This window comes from Mauremys reevesii, linkage group 6 (assembly GCF_016161935.1).
Source record: "Mauremys reevesii isolate NIE-2019 linkage group 6, ASM1616193v1, whole genome shotgun sequence".
NCBI lineage: Eukaryota > Metazoa > Chordata > Testudines > Geoemydidae > Mauremys > Mauremys reevesii.
Genome location: NC_052628.1, coordinates 97,137,611 through 97,160,097, shown reverse-complemented (window position 1 = coordinate 97,160,097; position 22,487 = coordinate 97,137,611). Strand labels below are relative to the sequence as shown.

General features: G+C 41.4%; 1 long non-coding RNA gene across 2 annotated transcripts in view; it reads left to right on the top strand.

Moving 5' to 3' along the window:
* The first annotated feature begins 864 nt into the window (after positions 1 to 864).
* LOC120408693 overlaps positions 865 to 22,487 on the top strand; it is an 82,602-nt gene continuing 60,979 nt past the window's right edge. The window contains exon 1 of one of the 2 annotated variants that reach the window (XR_005600889.1): positions 865 to 1,477. This is a non-coding gene — a long non-coding RNA (uncharacterized LOC120408693). The remainder of the gene's footprint in view (positions 1,478 to 22,487) is intronic. The other variant, XR_005600888.1, reaches the window with a different exon arrangement.

The following is a 22,487-nucleotide window of genomic DNA, read 5'->3' as shown; positions in this document are numbered from 1 at the left end:
ACCATATTGGGAAAGCTCAGCCAATAATGGAACCAGAAGAGATACCATGTGACTTATGGCTGTAGCCCACGAAAGCTTATGCTCAAATAAATGTGTTAGTCTCTAAGATGCCACAAGTACTCCTGTTCTTTTTGCGGATACAGACTAACACGGCTGCTACTCTGAAACCTGTCATGTGACTTATGTAACCCATGAGTCTCAAAAATTTTAACAAGTAATATGGATGTTTGCTGCAGAATTTTGGGTCATCCTAACAGAAAAACAAGATTTGCCCACGTTTCCGATATGTCATGTTTCATAAAACCGCTTTCATTTCCTCCAGTATACTATGAACATGTCACCCAGCTCTATACTAATGTAATTGCTTTATCCCCACAGGAAAATTTTAACTATATGGAGAAACTCATTGTATTCATAATTGTGCACATTGTAATCCATTGAAACAATTGAGGACTTGCCACATACACTATAAATGAGTCCCACTGTGTCTTTAATTTTATGAAATACTTGTTTCTGTACTCTGCCAAACTGTCCTTTATTAGTTACTCTTACATACTGTCTGTCTCTCGAGATGAGAAAAACAGGTGCCTATTTCCTTTTCCCCTCCACCCCCTGAGAACTCTCCCCTATGGAAAAGTCCTATAGAAGTTAATAGACAATGATAACCTTTCTCTAAAATATTTTAAAACCATTCTGTAGTTTAATAGAGAATTGTCTTCCTGTTTGTAACAGTATGTGCTGGGCCCTTTAAGGGAGGCTACAGCATAAGCGTGGACCCAGTCCTGAGTCAGTCCAGAACTAAGGGAATCCTGGGGGTTGTAGTGCCCAAAGACCATGAGTACAGGCAACAACAGAGCTTACTGGGAAAGGAGACAGGGCTACAAAAGAGCTCACTTATAGGTACCTGAGAAGTAGTAGCTGTAAGCTGGAAAAATGTTACATGGGTTAGCTGGGGCTCTTCAGGTTAAAAGCCCAAATGAGGTTGATTGGTGATTAGCTCAGAGACAAATTGGAGATTACGGAACCCTGGGGAGTGGGAGGAGTTTGATTAATGGGACTGTTTGCAACCCCTCAGCCAAAGAGAAGTGAGCCCTGTGCTAGGGAAGCTGAGCTCCAGACAGATACAAGTAAAGGAAAATGGGTGGGACAAACACAGTGGGCTGAGACATGCCATCAATATCAGCTTCTTGTGTAGGGGTCCCAGGAAAGAAGCCCCACTCCTTCAATTTGCTGCAGCAAATTTGATGGGGGCAGGTCAGAGGGAACTGAGGTCAAAGTACATTACTGAGCCCACAAGAAGAAAGACTGTTCTGTTTGTTTGGACTACTGTATTTACCTCTGAAGAGGAGGACTTTATATTTGATTGGAGAGCCAAATCACCCAGCTGCCAGAGTGAGAGGCGCTGTCTTTGGAGGGGACACTAAGACATGTATGAAAGGGTGAACTGAGGTGGTGACTAAGAATCGATGCCAGAGAGGTAAGCTAAGCCCCTGTGCTTCCATAGAACAAATTCTGGACTGAACTCTGTTGGCTGCTAGAGTGTCTATGGGCTTCATGTCTTCTTTTCTCAAAGCTAAACATGCCTTGTTTTTAAAACTTTCCTCATAAGTCAGATTTTCTAAACTTTCTGTCATTTTTGTTGTTCTCCTCTGGACTCTTTCTACTTTGTTCACACTGTGTCCAATTCCAGGTGCCAGACTTTTATTCCAGCTGAGGCCTCATCAGTGCTGAGTAGAGTGGGACAACTACCACCTGTGTCTTACATACAACACTCTTGTTAATATACCCCAGAATGATACTTGCCATTTCTGCAGCTGCATCACATTGTTGACTCACATTCAATTTATCATCCGCTACAGCCCCTGGATCCTTTTCAGCAGTATGATTTCCTAGACAGTTATTCCCCATTTTGTAGTTGTGTGTTTGATTTTTTTTATTCTTAAGTGAAGTACTTTGCACTTATCTCTACTGGATTTCTTCATGGTGAATTCAGAGTTGTTCTCCAATTCATCAAAGTGGGCATCTGAAACTCATTTGGCTAGCTTGCAGGAAGGAAAACCATTTGCCAATATTTCCATTCGTCATGGTTTAATTTTTGCCCAATCTACAAGAATGTTAGTTTTGTGTTCTGCTACACCTAGCAGGACACAAGAAAGCAAGGTACTAGTACACCCTCTTTCTCCAGTTAGAAACTCCCATAGCAGGAATAAGTTATAGGAAACTATAGAGAAGAAGAAATGTAAGAAGTGGCAACCTTCAATGGGGCAAGTATTTACCTCATTGTTTAGTTTGCCATGCCTGATCAAGGAAGTGTCTTACATGGCAGGTAGATCCAGCTGCCGGTATTCTATGGATGTGTGAGGAGACCATGTTGCCACTCTGCACTCACTGTGGTATGTTATTTATAGACACTGAGTGAGTGTCCCTTTTGAAATACCAGTTGGTAAGAAGTCCATTATAGTCTGCTGACTTGAGAATGAGCCTCTGTGTTTCAGACTGCAGTCCAGAAGGTGCCAGTTTCAACTATGGTGATGAGGACAGAGGGCTTTTTGCTTCTAATGATGTGATCTGTAACCTCCTCAGAGCTTCCTTCAGGAAGCTGCTATGCTCATTTTCAAGCTGTTAACTTGGAGGTGAGGATGAGTGGAGCACTGGTCAAGGAGAAACCAAGGTGGAATATCAAATTAATGAGATGTGACTGAGGAGAGTGAGGACAACAAAGAGAGCAGTAAAAGCAGCAAAGAATCCTGTGGCACCTTATAGACTAACAGACGTTTTGGAGCATGAGCTTTCGTGGGTGAATACCCACTTCGTCGGATGCAGTGATGATATTTCTCTCTGTCCCTGATTTCCCCCCCCCCCCCCCAAGCATCCTTGGGAGAAAGCTTGTGAAAGAACCAGTACTCCAGTTCCACTCTGCAGTCCTATGTACACATTTATAATTGTGGGCTTTGAGCTCAGAGAGCACCACCAGGTTAGGTTGGCTAACCAGTATACTGTATGTGTGACACATTTTTGACAGGTTGAGAGTACTGTATGTATTAAAATCTCATACCAGATTCCCTTGTTGTAGGTCACTGAACTGTTTTTTTGGGCATTGTTCTTCTCCTGGGAACCTCCACTTCCTTGGGTGGAAGGCCTTTCAGAATGGTCTCCCTGTGGGTGTCCCCTTCCTGTTCAGGGAAGTGACAAGTAGAATGAAAGTTGGGAAGCAGAGGATTCAGTTCTACTTGAAGTTCAAGAATACTGATGCTCAGTTTCAATTCCTCCAGGCTCCAAATGCTCCGAGGTGACCTGGGTGGGCTCCATGTGGTAATGCAGAAAGAGGGTAAGGAGGAAAGACCTTTTTAAGAGATTAAAATAGTGGGATCTTCAGACCATATTGGCCCTTGAGGGAAGCTAGAGAAATCAGGCATGTTCCCAAGTATGATGGAAAGGACTACAGGAGAATCTGCAATATCAAATTCTAAAGAGGTGAGCATACGTGCTGGCTTCCGAGGTGTCTCCACTGAGAATAACCTCTTGCCTTCTGTGTGGCCAGAGCTGTATAGGCCTTTGTCTTCCAACCTCTCTCTGTGATTACAATAACCCCAACTGGTTTGTGTGAAAGGGTCCAAGATCATGGCTCTTCCATGTGTGGTGTCTTTTTTTTTTTTTTTTTTAAAGGGGCCTAAGCAGAATTACAGGCTAGGGAGGAATAGGAGCAGATATCAGCTCAACGGGTGAGGTGAAGTTTCCATGCTTCCCTATTAAAATAGACAAATGGCCTGGGGGGAGTAAAGTGGACTAGGGGTTTACATGGAGGAAGTCTCATTCACAGTTCTGTCTGCCACCTTTATTGCTGGTAGGTTGAATCTACCAGACTGTCTTGTAGATGAACAAGTAGTGTGTGTGTGTGTGTGTATATATATTGCCACAAATGCCCCAAATTTCTGAGTGTTACAGGGAAGTCACCTTAAAACCATTAGGCTGAACTATTAAAAATGCTTTACAGTTAATCTTGTTCTCTATGCTGTGCAAAATGACATAAAATAACTAAATATACTTATTGGTGAGATTGCTGCCTTTTAGCTGTTGTGGTGGGTACTGTAGAAAAGGCTAAAATAGGTTTTGTATTGTGTGTGGCTTGTTTGTTAAAATCTTGTACGCAGTGACTTTGAATCTTCTTCTACCAAGAATAGAATTGTGTTCTGCTGTGTTGTTTTTGAAATGTACTACAATATCTGTTATAGCAAGTGTCTTCCCCACTACACTGCTACTTTAAAGTCTGAGGTTTATCCATAGCAATTTCCCATGCTTTCATCCAAAGCCTGAAAATATGCCTCAAGCAAGACATTCAATCAAAAGTAAAACATTGCCAGTTATTTGACTGTCTCTCCAGCTCCCTAGGAGGTAGCTTGCTGGTATGCTGGTCTGAAGAAACTCATGTTATGAAAAGCAAAATGAAAGAAAACAGAAATTAAACAATAAGAACAGCTTCACTTCGGAGAAATTGTCTGAGTATCCCATAGCAATCAACTTCCACCTCCTAGAAAAGGAACTTTAATTTGATTTCATTTTAACTGATTTCTTTCCTGTTGTTTTTTGAGCTTTTTTTTTTTTTTTTTTTAAAAGAGACCGATCCACGTCTTACACACGCTTTGTCTCTCTAGTCTTAGGTGTGGGAGATGAGAAAGGTCTATTAAATTGTCAGATTATCCTCTATCTTTCCTGATTTTTAAAAAGAACCACCCTGTTCTCCAAGTTCTGCAAAGAGCTGGGCTATTTGTACTATTTCATATGAACAGGTAAATTGTGATTGGCCTCATAAATAAGACTGTGTAAGGATGGCAATAAATCCCACCCTTTCTGTGCTTGAGTTCCCAGGATGTAGAAGGAGCATGTACTTTTGCTGCTTCTGGGACTAATGAGAAGTAGTCTAGCAGATTATGCAGGATGGAAGGAGGAGCTGTTTTGTTCTTTTGGTAGCTCTATCTTGTTCAAATTTTATTTCCTTCCTGAAGGGGCTGGGGGTCCCATTGTCCCTAATTCAAGCATCTGAAAGAGGACCTGTTTGGGAGGAAGATAAGCTGTTGAAGAATATAAGGTCTTTCTGAGTAGGCTCCATGGATCCAAACCTGTCTACTGGTACAACTGAGGGCAATTACATATGTGAACTTCCACCTTACATCCACCAATTATACTTACATAAAGGCATTACTCTTCCCCCAAGTTTTTAAATGAATTTTCTTCCTCTTTTCCTTATTCACTATGCTCCTTCCTTTTGCAGTCAAGTAACTCTTCTCCTTTAGTTTTCCTTCTTAGTCTGTCATCGTGATCCCTTTAATGAATTAAGCCTCATGCTGGGAAAATTCTACATCTTGTTCTTTTGGTCACCACAGAAAGGTATCTAAGCTCTTGCTCTCTTTTAACTTCCCAGCCAGCCCATTCTTGCCAGAAGTCCAGATTTGACTGGGAAATCCCAGATTTCTTCTTGGTGATCTGTGTTCCTCTGTCTTGAGAATTAATAGGGTGTAAGGCTTCCTTCCTGCTCCTATGGACTGTTGTCTCTTTGAGCAGAGCTACGTAAGTTTTGCATTTCTCCCACTCCACTTGCCCAGTTTTCATTGTTTCTCTCATTTTAGCAAAGTGGGGTAAGCAATAGGAACCAGGGAAGCCATCTATTCCAGAAGCTTCACCAACCAGCACTCTGTAGTGACAGTAAGTTACATCAGCTCCCATCATGGGGGCTAGTGGGAGCTCAGGAGAAAGAGGAGACACTATAGTAGGGAGAGAGGGAAAGAAAGGGTGAGAGTGGAGGTAAGCAAAAGGGAGAAGATGTTAAATTAGCAGATAGGTATAGGAGAGAGGAACTGGAAGAGATTAACCTCAGACAGGAAGGAAAAAAGAGAGAGCACTGAGCAATGAAATCCTTCTGTGTTCTTCTCTCTGTGTGATTCAATCTAGAGTGGGCTGTAGAAAACTGTTGAGCTCTTTGAGTTTTGCTTATGATATGTGAAGAAGAAGAAATTGGTACATTAAAAATACCAGCGTGGTTCCGATATGTGGAGATCCCAGAGATGTCACATGCATATCACTTCCCCTGCTGCAGTAACTGATGTGCTCTTGAAAAATACAAGTGAAGCAGTGTAAATCCTCTCTATCTAGAGCAGGGTTCGGCAACCTTTCAGAAGTGATGTGCCGCATCTTCATTTATAAACTCTAATTTAAGGTTTCGCGTGCCAGTAATACATTTTAACATTTTTAGAAGGGCTCTTTCTATAAGTCTATAATATATAACTAAACTATTGTTGTATGTAAAGTAAATAAGGTTTTTAAAATGTTTTAAGATGCTTCATTTAAAATTAAATTAAAATGCAGAGCCCCCCAGACCGGTGGCCAGGACCTGGGCAGTGTGAGTGCCACTGAAAACCAGCTCGCATGCCACAGGTTGCCTACCCCGATCTAGAGTTAAACACCCACATCAAGATTACAGTGTAGAGCATATGGAGCAACCACTTCATACATCTTGACAGAGCAGTTACCAAAATAAAGGATGATACTGTACTATAAACCAGCCTAATTAGTATGGTGTGGAACACTGATCTAGATCTACTGAATATAGACACAGTGCATTATGGTAATTGGAAAAGTCACACAAGGAGCGTTAGAACTGTCCTCATGTAACTTTTCCAGTAACCGCAATGCACTAATAGAGAATGTACACTATGTATTAAATATACTGTACACTCGCTATCATTTTAGCACTAAGCAGTATAAATCATGTGTGGACTGTTAATTTGGACTATAGTGGTGACCAAAATCACAAAGGGGATTTGGGGCCCCATTGTGCGAAGAACGGTACGAATACACAAGAAGACGTGGTCCCTGCCCCCAAAGAGCTTACAGTCTAAATGAGACCATTCAGAAAGTTTTTTGTGTATTTTATCTAGACTATAGTACCAGAAAGATAAAGTGTGGCTTAATGGATGAAATACAGTGCAAAACCTGGGTTGTAGAGACAGCTGAACAAACTGCTCCTGGAGCTTGAAGGGTCACTGCAGTGTAAACAGAAGGCAGGGGTGACCTGTGGTATAATCTCAAGACATAATAAATACATGCTTCATGCTGCTTCTTACCTTCTGCTGATTCTGGTATTTTAGAACACAGTGGGGCACCTCCATGCAAAGATTCTAATCCAACTTCCTGTATTTGAAGTGGGGTTTCTTTTAATTATCTTTGAAAATTTGCATGGAAGTATGTTTAGACTGTCTTAAGTTTATCTAGTATCAGAGAGGTAGCCATGTTAGTCTGGTTCTGTAAAAGCAGCAAAGAATCCTGTGGCACCTTATAGACTAACAGACGTTTTGCAGCATGAGCTTTCGTGGGTGAATGCCCACTTTGTCGGATGCCCACTTGCATTCACCCACGAAAGCTCATGCTGCAAAACGTCTGTTAGTCTATAAGGTGCCACAGGATTCTTTGCTGCTTTTAAGTTTATCTAGTATAACATGTAAGTATTCACAACCTTACCTTCTTCTGGCAGACTGTAAAGGCAATTAACCAGTTCCAGGAAGTAAAGCTAGATGCTCCGTAGACAGTGAGGGCCAGGTCTGCTGCAGATGTAGATCAGCATAGCTTCATTGAGCTCAGTGCAGCCAAATGAGCTTACACCTACTGAGAATGGCCCTATATTTGAGTTACTTGAAGAGCCACTAACCCTTATTTTTCTTTACTGTGCATCCCCTATGTGTCTGTTCTGCTTATACTTCACTATACTAACTTCAGTTTCTGACTGGCCCTCATTTCAGCTGAGTAGGGCTTTCAGAAGAGCCAGGCTGCCTATCACAGGTTACTGCTGTGCTAAATATGATGCTGCTAGCCATATATGTTGGCAGTATGGACTGAAGGCAAATACCCAACAATCTGCAGCAACTTAATCCAGATGGTCAAGTTTGTTTTCTTTACAATGCAAACTGTTTCCAGTGAATGTATGAAATCCATATTGTAGCTTTGTTTTGCAGTATAACTTTAGTGGTGAGGTTTTGTGTCTAGGACTTCCAGAGGGATGATCAGATGCTTAAGATTAAGCAGATCAAAATCAACAAATTTAGTTAAAATAAAAATTGCAGGTACTGCCATGTATTTTGGCATAGAGTACGATGTTCCAGATAATGTTCTGTCTTTTTGGCTGAGAGTGATATGTGAGCTTTAGGAATACACTAACGGGATAACAATAATGGATCGGATTGTCTCTCTCCCGTGGTCCATACCACTCTCTGAGCAAGGATTGTTCCATGCCCACATGGAAAAGCAACTCAGCTATCTCCACTGCAATGTCTTCCCCCGGACTTATGGAGGGCTTTCTATGGGTTTGGGATCCATGTAGGGGCAGGTCTTGGGAGGGGATAGGCTCAAGGTGATGACACTGTACTCCCATAAGAGCCCTGTGGAGTTCAGAGTGGAAAAATACCAGATCTCCTAGGACCACCATTGACTGCTTAATCCGTGATAGAGTGGTTCTGCTGGAGTAACTCTGTCAAAGTGTGAGTGAATATGCACACTGGGGCATAGATGGTATGGATGGCCCTGGACTCCTATGGAGTCCTTGAAATCAAATCCTGTAGTTTGTGCCTCACCCCTAAAATGGAATTAATGGAGACACTTCTTTCTATGTACTTTATTGCATGAGAAGTGGCAAACAAGCCTGTTAGGCTTTACATTAGTGCAAAGTGTTTTTGTCTGAAGATCTCAGCTTGCTTGTCAAATATTTAACTTATCTCACCACAAACATTATTCCCATTTAATAGATGAGGATCAACGATTAAGACCAAAGTCACCCAAACAATTGGCCTGCTGAGCACCCACAACGTTTAGATCCTCTGAAAATAGTGTCAATTATTTAGATGCCAAATTTGAAGTACATATATTTGAGAGAATTTTTCTTAAGTCACATAGGATGTCTATTGCCATTCACGTGCCCTGACTCCCACTCCTGTCTCAGTGCTATTAGCAGCCAACTATCCACAGTCCGCTTATGATGTGCTGTATTAAGAATTTGTCAAGGATGCCAGAAGCTCATAGGATGGGTATTCTCTTTTGAAATTATAAATCTAAATAAGTTAAATAAACACAGGGCATGGAAGAAACTAATTCACTAGTGGTGTTCAAATGATTCCTTTCAAGCTAAAAATTGCAGTCGGGGCGGCTCCAGGCACCAGCGCTCCAAGCGCGTGCCTGGGACGGCAAGCTGCGGGCGGGGGGGAGGGGGACAGCCTGACGGTCGCCGTGAGGCGGCAGCGCGCCTGCAGGAGGTCCACTGGTGTCACGGCTTCGGCGGCAATTTGACGGCGGGGACGCCGAAGACACAGGACCAGCAGACCTCCCGCAGGCATGCCGCTGAAAGCCGCCTGCCTGCCGTGCTTGGGGTGGCAAAATACATAGAGGCACCGCTGATTGCAGTGAAGTTTAAACAAATCTGATGCATGAGAGCACTGTGTGCTGTTCACTAACCCCTTTTGACGATGAACTTGCTGATAAACTCAGAAGGCAAATATCTGACAATAGAATAAAAATGAGCACTGGGTGAATCATAATTAGGAGACCTATTGTATGGTCTCTAAGGGAACAGTGCCAACTTGTGATCAAGTTAATATTAATAAAAAAAAATCCAGTTTCAGATGCCACTCATCCCTATGCCAAATTTGGGGGTTTGACAGTTATATCTTCTAATTAACAAAGAAACAAAGTTCCTCTTTCCTGTTGTGTGAAAGATCCACACAAACACTGGGGAGGGGAGAAATGGCTGTCCGGGAGAAATAGTGAAACCAACTATCTACTAAGTGTGGTCTAATGCATCAATTCAAGTACCTGGGGGGAAAAAATAGATGGAAAAAAGTTGTTTTTCGTGACTTTCATTTACAGTCATAAACTCTCTGCTTCTGGTAGAATTGTAACTATACTAAGTTTAAAAAAAAATTCAGACAGAGGTGTGACTGTTAAATTGTGTGTGTGTGTGTCCTTTGAACTGTCTGGCAGGAAATTGTTTCAAAGAAATGACTAACAAATCAATGGAAAATATAGACAGTGCAATGAAAGTCACAGGCTTTAAGAGTCTCCATTTTAAGAGAGAAAAGGGTTACCAAAAAGTCAGTAAAATGCACTTAGAACCAGTGATGACAGTGGAAATGGAATCCTTTCCCCTCTTTGACCATAGAAATGGTACAGGAAATGCAGCACCAGTGCAAGCATCTCCATGCTACTTCCTTAAGTTGTCTGTGTCGACCCTGACCTGCAGGGACTAGGTCTATGGCTGAGAGAGCAGTTCAGTCTCCATGGCCAGTCAATAGTCTCTCTGCTGAGACTGCCTGTGTAAACACCCTAGGCCACCTCAAATTCTAGCTGAGTGAAATGCACTGGTGTGTGCCAGGTGTCGCTTTGTGTTGTACCAAATGCACTGTGACAGTCATAGTGGGGCATCATCACAAGATTGTTCACAGGCCAAGGGCTGGCTGATTTCTGTTGCTGAGCCTCATGAGGTTGCAGTTGGAATATGGCTTTAGAATGAAGGATACTAGTATTCAGAGGCACATAAACCATCTGTCATGTCCACCGTACCACAATAAAGATACAAAGATCAAAGAAGGAACAGACTGTGTCAGAGAGCAGAACTATGTTAATATCAAACACATTGGAAAAGTGAATTAAGTTGCATTTATTACCATATGTATTAGGTCAATATAAGCAAAAACATCTTTATTTAATAAAATGTTAGTAAGATTTTCAGTAAAGTTAGCTTGAAAGGATATGCAGATATTGGTGATTGTATATTTGAGTGACCTACAGCTACCCTTAACTTGACAATTACCTGAAAGAATTTAATAATATTGCACAATATTTGCTATCTATTTAAGACATTATTATTTGTACTGCAGTATGTCTAAGGATCAGTGTTCCATTATGCTGGAAAATGTACAAACATTTATTTAAAAACACACCCTGTGCTAAAGGGTTTGTAATCTGTTAGAACAGATAGACTAAACAAACTTTGGAAGGCAGGATAAGCATAGCTTAGCACAATGAGCCCTTATCTATTTAACTAAGTCAAAATCTACCAGGGTAACTACTATATGATGCAGGAGGAATAGGGACAACAGCATGTAAGCATTCTGAGATTAGCCATGCGTCAGGGTGCCCGAATGGGAACATACACGTGGAACAGAATTACCTTCCTCTATCCATCCTGCTCTGTTTACAAGTCAGGATAGTCCTGCTAACCTTGCACATGTAGGTGTTAAAACAAGTTCTTAGGCAAGGGCTGTCTCCTTCAGCTGGCAAAACTGGACAAATACAGCTCTAGAAAACCTGCCTCATCCACACACTGGAGAAAGTGTCAACAAGTAACAGCTGAGTAAAGGTTAGACATACTATCTGCCAGGGGATGGCATTGGACAGCATGAGCACTGAGATTCCTACTTAAAGGCCTTCAGTTCTCAGTCTGGCTTAATAGCTTGCAGCTCTTTTGTTATACGGTGGTCTCACAAAGAGACTTTATGACAGCCCAGCTGGCTCTGTTCAATTCAAAACCATACTGTATAAAACTCTATCTTCATCTTTTTGCCCCCCTCCTTCTGCCATCAAAAAGTGTGAATAGCCAGAGCTAGTGCTCCTTGAGTACCCATTTGCTTTCCTAGCAATTCTGCGCAGAAAAAACAAAGGCAGCTCAGCATGTGAAGGAGGGTTGGTAGGAACCTCTGTGTGAGGTCCTTGGCAGGATTATCTCATTCCAAAGATCTAGGTGGCTGGAATTCTTCCTCCTCTTCCCCCTTTAATACAAATCCTTAAGTGTTAAGTCGGGCAGAAAATGAGTCTACTCTACATTTATCTTACTGAATGGCAGTCAACTCCCGCCTAATCTTTCAACATATATTTGTTCAGTGGATCAACAGATTGTGTAAGCAGCATGACTGACGGGTTTAGAAATGTGTCAGCTCATGTTTGGTTTGTACTGAACCATTGACCATTTTGTTTGTGAATCCATCATAAATTATATCTCTGGGTTACCCAGTACAGTGAGGGATGAGGGATACTTACCCTGGAGTGAAAGACATCTTAAACAGCTGTCAGCCTTCAGAAGGGAAGCTGAATCTCATTAATGGTTTTATTTTTGTTTTTCAAAAGCCCCCTAACCATGCAGCTATTCTTCTACAAACCTGGTGTAATTTTGTCTCTCTTGTATGCTGAAGATTCCACTTGGCAAAATGGAAGGATGTCGCTGTTGTTTAAAAATAAATTAAAAAAAAATGGGCGGAACAAGAATTTGATATGTCACTAAGAATTTTTAAACGTACATTAGAGGCATTTGTAATATTTGGTCACAGTTAATACCAGGAGGCACATGTACAATGCTTTCACTAAAAGAAGAGGTCAGAGAGCATCACAGTCCAACCTCTGCTACCTGGAAAAAAATTACAGGTAAAAATTTCATAAGCTACAAAGTGATTTAGACTCAAGTGCCTAAAAATCACTTTTGAATTTTTTACTCTCTGTCCCTGGGTCAGAGTGCTAGGAGTCTAGATCTGACCCAGCACTCTGGTCACTAAGGTACTAGCTATTGCCCCCAGGAGTGGCCTTAATTGGGAGATGAGTGCTCAGTGGTTTAATTAGGCAGGAGAACCATCAACTGAGAACAGTTAAGGGAGTGAAAGGAAGGACCAGGGGAGGAGGCTGGTAGGGGCCAGGGTCTCCAGGGTATCGGGATGAGGAGCTCTTTCTCTCTCACTCCTGGAGAGTAGGCTAAGGGGGAAGCTTATGCTAATTTGCGTGTTGCTTTACAAGGCTATACTGAAGAACTGGTGGAGGGGACCCAATAAATAACATCCCGGGGCTTATAAACCTGGAAAAAACCAAGCTTGTTTGTGGTGGTCCAAAGGATACAGAAGGTAGCATGATCACAGTTCAGTGATGCCCATTTAATAAATTTAAAATTCCTTCAATTTTAAAAAAGATGGATTAGCTGAAATTATTCCATTAAGAAAAGGCCTTAGGTCCAAAAATGAGCATAGAAATCAGGTTCTCTTGCTCGTTAAGCATGTGAAAGCGAGTAAATTTTCCAAGGTAGCATTCTGAATATCTTAAAGATTGTTTAAACTACACTGACGGTCTCCATGTAAGTACCTAGATCAGGAGTTCTCAGCTTGTGACAATTTCTTAGACCTCTCTCTAGGGGTTGGAGGGACAGCAATTCCACCTCCATGGGAATGGCAATGCACAGGTGATGGAGGAAGTAAGAAAGGAAGGTTTTGAGCTCCAAGGGCTGCCCCTGAGAAGAAAACACAGGCAAGAAACAAAGCTGTCTGGAGAGGAGGAGCTACAGGGGTGAAAAGGGGAGCATCTTAATTTTCAAAGATCAAAGCTGGGTTCTGCAGGACAACCAGAGAGGGGTTTGTGTATGTTCTGGTGAGTTGGGAGTGATTTAACTCTTCTTCCTCTCAGAAGCAAATAACTTTAACTTCATGGATTGTCACAAGTGGATCCTGGCCATAAATGTTTGTTTAGCCCTCTAAGGTAATATCATTATTCATTGTCATTTATTCCATCTTTTACTTACTGCTGAGTTTTATGACATGGACCTTGGATGATAAAAGTGTACCTTTCCCAACCCCCAATTCATTTTGGGGAGAAGTGGAGGGCTTCAGAAATTGCCTCTGGGATACAGTGTACTCCAAATATTAGCTCAGGGAATAGGAGGGCTGTGAACTGCCATGTGCCGTTGTTTGCTGGAATAAATAACCAAAGGCCGTGCTCTCCCCCACCCGCCCATCTTCTTGTCTTTCAGTGGCGTTCAAACGGGGGTTATTTGCGGGTACCATCTTGCATGCAATTGAAAGCGTTTGAAAACCCAGGCTTTACAATCATATTCTTCCTTTTTCTCTCTGCTTCTTTATTTCTCTCCCTTCTTTAAACCACAGTTGATGACACCATTGTCAACTCCCTGAGACTCTGACAAATCTAATTGCAGTTTAAATATTTGTACTGTAGAAAGCCAGAAATGAATAATCTAACCAATGTATATTTAAGCATGTAAATATCTTAAGCACCAACTGCCAACAATCTTTTAAAAGGGTAAATGTATAAACTCTTGGATACTGCGGGTTCAGTGTATTGAATGCTTGCATTTCCTTTGTGCACTTGTACTTTATATATAAATCAAGGACTAAAAACATGACTTGCAAGCAAAAATTAATAATTCTGCCTCTCTTAATGTGCTGGCAATCTGAAAATTACAGGACACCAGTAACCTACTCATTTGCAATGAAATTCCCATGGAAGCACATATTATGTTCACATTAGTATCAAATAAGTTAACATATTAATTGTTGTTAAAATGAACAACCAAAGGAATTTGGTTTGTGTAGCTGCTTTTGTATGAGTGCAGCCCTGAGCACCTTTCAGGAGAAATGGTGTGGCTGCCTCTTAAAAAAAAAAAAAAAGAGTGGCTAGTACAATGGCTGTTGGTCTAGATTAGGGCTGGTAGAAAATTTTCTGTTGAAACTGTTGCGAAGGAAAATTGGATTTTTGGCAAAAAAATCTGCTTTCTGTGGAAACCCGTGTTTGAGTGGGGAGTGGGGTTTATTGTTTTTTTGTTGTGTTTAAAACTGAACATCCAAACCCTAAAATATTTAGGTTCTGAAATGCTACCGAGGTGCCTCATGGGGGTGGTAATCTGGGTGCCCCAAGCTCCTATTCTTCTCCATGGGTCGGGTGCCCCATCACACTTCATCTCTCATGCTGCACTGTGGTCATGTGACTTCCGTGATTCACTGCCTCTCCACACCAAGAGAAGAGGCTATGGTGCAGTATGAGAGATGTAGTTTGACCAGAAATCCTAGTCTATAGAGGAGAATGGGAGCAAAAGGCTCCCAAATTCCAGCTCCCAGGAGGTGCTTTGGCAGCATAACAGAATCTAAATAGACCAGTTTCTTCTATTTTTCTCCAAAACCTGAAAACTTTGCTTGGCCAAAAAAATGGGATTTTATTTTTCCATTTCCACTAAGAAAAACATGAGTTCTATTCCCAACTCTGGCACTCATTTGCTGAGTTATCTTGCAAAATCACATAAGGCCAAACTTTCAAAAGTGGCCTCTAACAGTGCCATGGATATTTCAGGAAGTGCTGTGGCTCATAGGGCAGTCCAAGGACATTGCCCTAACTCAGGCAAGCCCCCAGGGTTGTCCCAACTGCTGGAGCAACCCAGGATTGGGAGAGGACAAAGATGGCTTAAAGTTTCCTTAGCTGCCCTCCTCCTAGGCTGTGAGTTCTGGGCTGCACTTCTAAGAAGTTTTTGGTGTTCAGGACTGGATGTCCTCCTGCATCATGGGAGGATTGTTTTAGTTATTCATGAGCATTGTCGTAATTGATCAGATCTGGCGTCCATCTAGTTCAATATCATATCTCCAACAGTGGCCAGAACCAGATGCTTCAGAGGAAGGTGTAAAAAAGCCTCCTAATTACTAGTAGTTAGACTGTTTTTTGCCATGAAGCATATGATTGAATATCACTTTCAAAGTATGTTAGTGTTAACTATTATAACTGGATATTCTTACTATTTACATCCGTGTATAATCCCTTTTTCAGTCTTGCTAAATATTTGGCCTCAAAGATGTTTTGTGGCAATGAGTTCCACAGTCATAATTACACACTGTGAAAAACCATTCTGCAACCTTCCCTGATAGACATTTGTAATGTGGCCCTGTAGATAGAGGTCTGGATTGGGATTCAGGACTTCTATGTTCTATTCCTGGCCTTGCCACTGGCCTGCTGTGTGACCCTGAGCAAGTCACTTTACCATTGTGCCTCAGTGGCACCATCTGTAAAATGGGGATAATGATACTTACCTTCCTTTGTAAAGCATTTTGAGGTTGATGGATAAAAAGTATAATAAACGAGGTAGGTATTATTCTTCTATCCCCAGCCTCCCTTGGTAGCCTGTTAAACTGTCATTATTGCAGTGATACATTTGTAACTGCTGTGACACAAGATAAATGTGACAAGTGCTAATTCCAAACGCCCACGTTATTGAAACTGAGAACAGCTTAATTCAAGCACTTTGAATTTTCTAAGGACATCTGAGGTTTACAGTTACAGCACTTCAGTTTGTTATTGCCTGGAAAAACTAAAGTGTTACATTAAAGATCTAAGACTAAAAGACGAACAATTGTATTACAAGAGAAAGCAAATAGTAAAAGTAGAAAAAACAAAGCAAATAATTCTCATTGTTAAAAGGAAATAAAACTGCAGTTGCAAGATTTCACTTCTGTCCCCAAGGACATGAGATAACTTAAAAGCCAAAGCACTAAGAATTAGGCTTTCAGGAACTGCATTTTACATCTCCCTCAAGATATGGTATTCCCCTGGAAAAAGCTTTGTATTGCAAGAGAAGAAAAAAATCAACATCAGTTACAGAAGCATAAAACATTACATAGAGGAATGAGAAAAATGGTGATTTGCCCAAAGGTTTAAGAAGAAATAGGCTTAATAATTGGTGGATTCAAGGTAAGCCCATTTTCTTGCTCAACTAATGGTGAGTTTCAAATTTTTCTGACATAGTCACCTGGCACTTTGTGCACAATCAGGATATCAGTCTCCTGAGAGTGGCCAATAATATATGTTGAGATTGTAAATCCTGATCAACAGAGAACTGCACCTTCCTGAATGGTCTTATCAGTAGATCTTCTTTGTGGATGAGGGAAGAACACTGAAATGTCAAATGTCAAATTGCAAACAAGTAAAAAATGTCAGCCTTGCAATGAAGCAGACAAGGCCTGATAGGCTTTCTGTCCAAACAAATAACTTGTCAGTATCTCTGGGAAAGGCAAAAGTCTGCAGCATGCAGACCATTGTCAAGAAATACAGAAGTGTTTTGATGGGATGTTATTGTGGGGTTGCAGAACTGGCAAAGGGCAGCCCACAGATGTAGCAGAACAAATTAGTAGATTAGCCTCTGGAGCTACAGAAGGGTAGTCTCTCTCTAGCACTCTGTAAAGGGTGCACAGCTTATAACATGGGATAGTCACAATGCCAAACAGACTGCAGAAAGAAAGGGCTCTTTTCTGTAAGGATAGAGGGAAGCTTCTGGTGTGGCTATATCACAGTAGAGCCAAGAAAGACCACTTGAGGCATCCAGTCCCGACTCACTATATCATAGCCATGAAGTCCTGTAGAACCTCTTCCTGCATATCGGAGCTTTCTGGAAAGTGACAATTTTGTTCTGAGGCAAATTCTGGTACAACGCTTGTTTTTCATCCCAAAATGGGAATGCCACAAGGTGAGCTGTCCCTTTTCTGGGGTTATGTTAGCCTCCTCACCTGTAGCACACCTCACCAGGTGAAGGCCAGGATTCAGTATTTATTTAGTACTCATCTTCGTCACAAAAACCTGACTGAGAATAGGGCGCCGTTGAGCTAGGTGCTGTACAAACAGTGAGTGATAGACAGTCCCCGCTCTGAGGACTGTACGATCTAAATATGATGGGGGCATATGACTCAGAGCTAGGTGAGCTGGAGAATACAAGCTGACCTGAGCTCTCAGAGGGGGTTGGTGGGGGGTGAGGCTTAAAGAAATACCAGGGCTGTGTGGCAGGCTCTGCAGAGATTCTCCTTATCACCCAGGAAAGAGGGCCTGTGGAGTGCAAGCCTGCAGAAGGAGCAGGAGTCAGCTAGGAAGGCTCGAAGGACACAAGCTGGCTGGAGGAAAGTCTCGGGAGGGACAGGTCTAAAAACCCTTGACCAAGGCGAGGTAAACCAGCTAGGAAGGTGAGGTGGGAATTTTCTTTTGAACTCTAATATTAGAGCCATGGTGGAGTTATTAGGGAACTTTGAGGGGCATTCTGGGTCTGTGAACAGAGCTGAATCCAGACCAGTTAAGTCCCTGCTGCAGGGATGAAAACATAAAAAATGTACATAGAATGAAAAGTTCTGAAAAACTGTGATTTGGTAGCAACAAAATGAAAAACATTAAAGTTGTCAATTCAAAATGAAACATTTCATTTCAACATTGCAAAATGTTGACAGCCCATGAAAAAACACCAGAAATAAGAACCAGTCCTCCTTTTCATATGAAAAAAAAGTTTAAGAATGATTTTACAGACAAAATTCCTTGCCATTAAAAATTTGAGTTGCTGATTAAGAAATATTTTTCCTTCCTTGAGCTGTTGTGGCCCTGAAAGGTGGAGAGGGCTTAAATTTTAACATTTCTGAAATATCGGTTGCCCTGAACAAATCTTCAGAATGAAGATTTTTGGGTCTGTAAGAATCAGTTCTAAAATGGATTAGCCCAAATAAACTGAGAAACTCAATTAGACACAACATAAAGGATTTTTGAAATGGGACATATTCTACTTTTTATTATAATCAGTGTGAAGCTGCCTGGTATATTAAGTCAATGTGTAATTCTTTCCCACTTGTATGGGTCCTAATTGTGGGGAATGGAAGGGAAGAACTAGAAAATAGTGTGTAGTGTGATGCATTAGATTTCCAGTCAGATGCTGTACATCTGGAAAGTGGTCCATACAGCATCTCTGTAACTACCCCGGATGTGAATTTTATATAAAAATAAACTGCTCCTAGGTTCGGGTCCTGTTTGGCAACCACGATTATTTTGGTTGCTCTGACTGGAAACCATACCAAGAAGGTGGTGTTTGTTGTTTTTTGACTGCTACATTGCTTTTGGAAGTCCTACTGAAAAGATGTTTGACTTACTGTCTCACGGAATAAATGAGTCAGGGAGAAGCTGGGGCACCTTGAATAGAGTAAGAGGTTGGAATTTCCAGTTAAAACTCTTCTTGAGACTACCTGAAAGATTAAGGGAGGAGTGTTGAAAATTCCCCAGAGTGACTGAAAAGATATCGGGGATGTCTCCAGAGTGACCTAAGAGGATGTTGGTAAGACTTCTAATAAAACAGCTTTAAAATAAATGTTTCACTACTGTTGCCTTCTAGTTGCTGCTGTTCGTGAAGTATTCTTCCTTTTATATACAAAATATTTTCCCTTCTGTTTCAATGTATACAATACGTATCTTGCTTGGACAATCCCCAGAATTTTTAGTACATAATTAGCTGCTGTGTTTTGTTAGAGTTCAGGAAAACCTTGTTTTAGAATATTTCCTTCATCTTGTTTCTGCAGTGTACAGATCTGGGAAACAATAATTAAAGATGGAGAGAGGCAGTGTAACATGTCCATCCTGGGGACACACTCTTGTGTAACATCAGGGAGGCAGATGGGGGAAGATGGCATTGAGTTTCAGGCCTTGGGACTCATGGCTTCTGGGTTGAGTTACTGCAGACTCCCTGTGTAACCTTGAGCAAGTAACTCAATCTCTTGATGCTTCAGGTTTGCAGTCTGTAAAATGGGAACAATACTCCTTACGTACTTCACAGGGCAGTTGTTGCAATAAATCTGTTTACATTTTATAAAATGCTCAGATACTGTAATAATTAAAAAATAACCCTGAAATAGACAAAGCATCATTTTAGGATGAATAAATTATGTGTAAGAAAATAAGTGTTCTGGGATCAATAATTACTAGAGAGGAGAGATTTTTATGTGGTGTATCTAGTTCAGGGTTTCTCAAACAGGGGTCACCGAGGGACTTACTGGCCGCCGCTTCCAGTAACTCCCATTGGCCCGGAGCAGTGATCCATGGCCAGTAGGAGCCGCGATCGGCCGGACCTGTGGACAGGGCAGGTAAACACACCGGCCCGGCCTGACGGACTTTCCCTACAGAAGCGGCGGCCCCTGTTTTGAGAAACCCTGCTCTAGTTTGTATATTAGTATACACATGCACACACTTTCTTCTTTCTTCTCTGGATCTTGAGTCTTTGCCAAAAGATCCTGCATCCCAGCAACACCTCAGATATCTTTTTACTTTAGCTTCCTGTCCAAATCATAGAAGCCAGTATTTCCTCCCTGTCCCTCACTACTGTACTGCTGGGTACCTCAAAGCTATCTAGTAGTACTTCAGGCTGCATGGAGGGGTGAGTTCCAATGAATCCGTCTATATCATCATAGAATGTACACACGTTTCTCCCTAAACTGGACCTACTATTATTATTTTAGACTGTTATAATGGCTTTTAAGTATCTTGATCTTTTTATTTTATTTATTTGGCACTGTATGCAGCTCTGAGTAATGCCCCTGTGACCTGGGTCCTAGTGGGGAGACAGCTATGGTCTCTCAATTAGGGTGAACTGCAAAGAATGGGGCAGACAATCCCCATAAAGCTGATGGATATTCAAATACTTAGATTTATCAAGCCAGCATAAAACAGCTTCTTTATTACCTTACTCAGAAGTCCAAACAACACAGTTCCCTTAAAGTGATCTAGTCTCAGGCCTCCATCCAGGTACCCATGTCAAATATGATGAAAAATTCTGTAAATCTTATCTAATCATATAAAAGAAAAGGTTCCACCAATCCCAAAGGATCGGACACATTACCTCCCAGGTTAATGAATGGTTCAGATCTTACCCAAATACACGCTACAGTCAATTCTTATTAATTAAACTTTATTAAAAACAAAAGAGAGAAAGATCAATATACATACAGACATGAGTTCAATTCATTGAGCTGAAGATTTATAGCATAGATGGTGAGCTTTGTAGTTGCAATGAGTTCTTTCAGAAATAGTTCGTAGGTTATAGTCCAATGTCCAAATATCTCATTCAGGGCATACTAGCATAACTGGGACCTCAGTGTTGCAACTCAAACTTCCTTTGATGAAGCCTAAGCAGATCTGAGATGATAGAATCAGGACTCAAGGATCTTTTATACAATTTCATGTCTTTTGACAAGTTGGGAATTCAAAAGGTAATTAGCATGATTTTGAAGGAGGTCTATCACTGGTATTTAAATATAGAATTAACATAAGGCAATTTGCTTGTTCCTCCACCATTCACAGATTTGCTATAAATTTCAAAGAGCGATGAATGCAGAGATATACCATGTTTACAGTTCATTTAAATTATAGGATGTTCTTTTGACCTCTGAATTATCAGAATACAGCATAGACAGGGATTGTTGGTTACATTGTTGACCCTATTCAAACACATGTAAATACACAAAAGCACAAACATTATCTCCCCATATGTCTTTTGAGGGTTATTTATTTTGCAGGATGTTTAACCCTTTATGGCCATGTGTGACAGTCCATATAGTCTTACATCAAAGAAACTTTTTTATGACTGAGTGCAGCCAGCCCTGGATCTCCTCATCTCCACAGATGGCCACCAATGACTGCACATTAGCTTTTTGCCACATGGCAGCTTGCTCTTAGGAAGGCCTTCTCTTGGACATGCTATGAATAGAAGCAAAATGGAGAAGTTGTTGAAGTCAATCACTGGGGAAAATAGCCTGCGCTCCACTGTGTGCAGCCACTACTTGTTCAGTTAACTGGCTTCCAGCTAAACTGTTAATGAAGTAAGTCCAGTGATCCACTTAAGTAGAGACCAGTACATAGTGGGATGGTCAGGAGGAGTATTTGTTATCAACATCTTTGCTGGCACCGTATCAATGATGACTGGAGGACCACACAGTGGTTAGCGTTCTTCATAGGAAGTCTAATTCAGATGGCAGGGTGAATGCCAGTGCACCACTGGGAGCAATGCGGGGAGTGTTACAGGCACACCAGAAGGACCACATGATAGCTACTTGTCACGTTTTTCTGGGCTAGACAAGGCCTATATTTGTTCCTGCAATGCAAATTCTAAACAGGATTAGAACTAATTATCTACAGTACAGTGAAGTGCCAATAACATGCTCTTGGGGAATTTTAACATTAGCAAATTAGTTCTCTCGTTGCATGCCTTAGCTTTACCTACTATCACAGGTTGGCTGAACTATTAGAAAATAATGCAGATGCTTAGTAAACAGTGTGTCTGGGGGTTGCTGCTAATGCAGCTAGTTTAGCATTTATACAGCATACTGCATGTGCACAGCAACAACTCAGGACCACATATTTTGCATTCATTTCTACCTGAGTTTTATTGGAATTGCCTATGAATTTCACATAAGTATTAAAGGATGTTCTGAGAGATTCTGCATGGTCATTGCAAGGGGAAAATGCTTCCTTGGTTAGTATTCATGTATCTCTTCAGCATGTCTTTAGGATACCTTGGTGCATTGTGGTATGGCATGTGAAAACTAAATATCTAAAAGCGTTTTCTTAAAAGAATAAGCATGTGGCTCTATTCATGATGGGTTTACACAGTGATTATCTGAATAACTTGATCCAAAGCGCTGTGCACTGCGGGTATATCTATACTGTTTATTTAAAACAAACAAAAAAAAACCCTGCAGTAGTGTGGCTTGGAGCCTGGGTCTGACTCAGGCTCAAGCTATGGGGCTGAAAATAGCAGGATAGACATTCAGGCTTGGGCTAGAGTCCAGGCTTTGAGATGCAACCTCTCCCCTGCCCCAAGGTTTCAGAGCTGGCTAGACTCCAGCCAAAGCCCA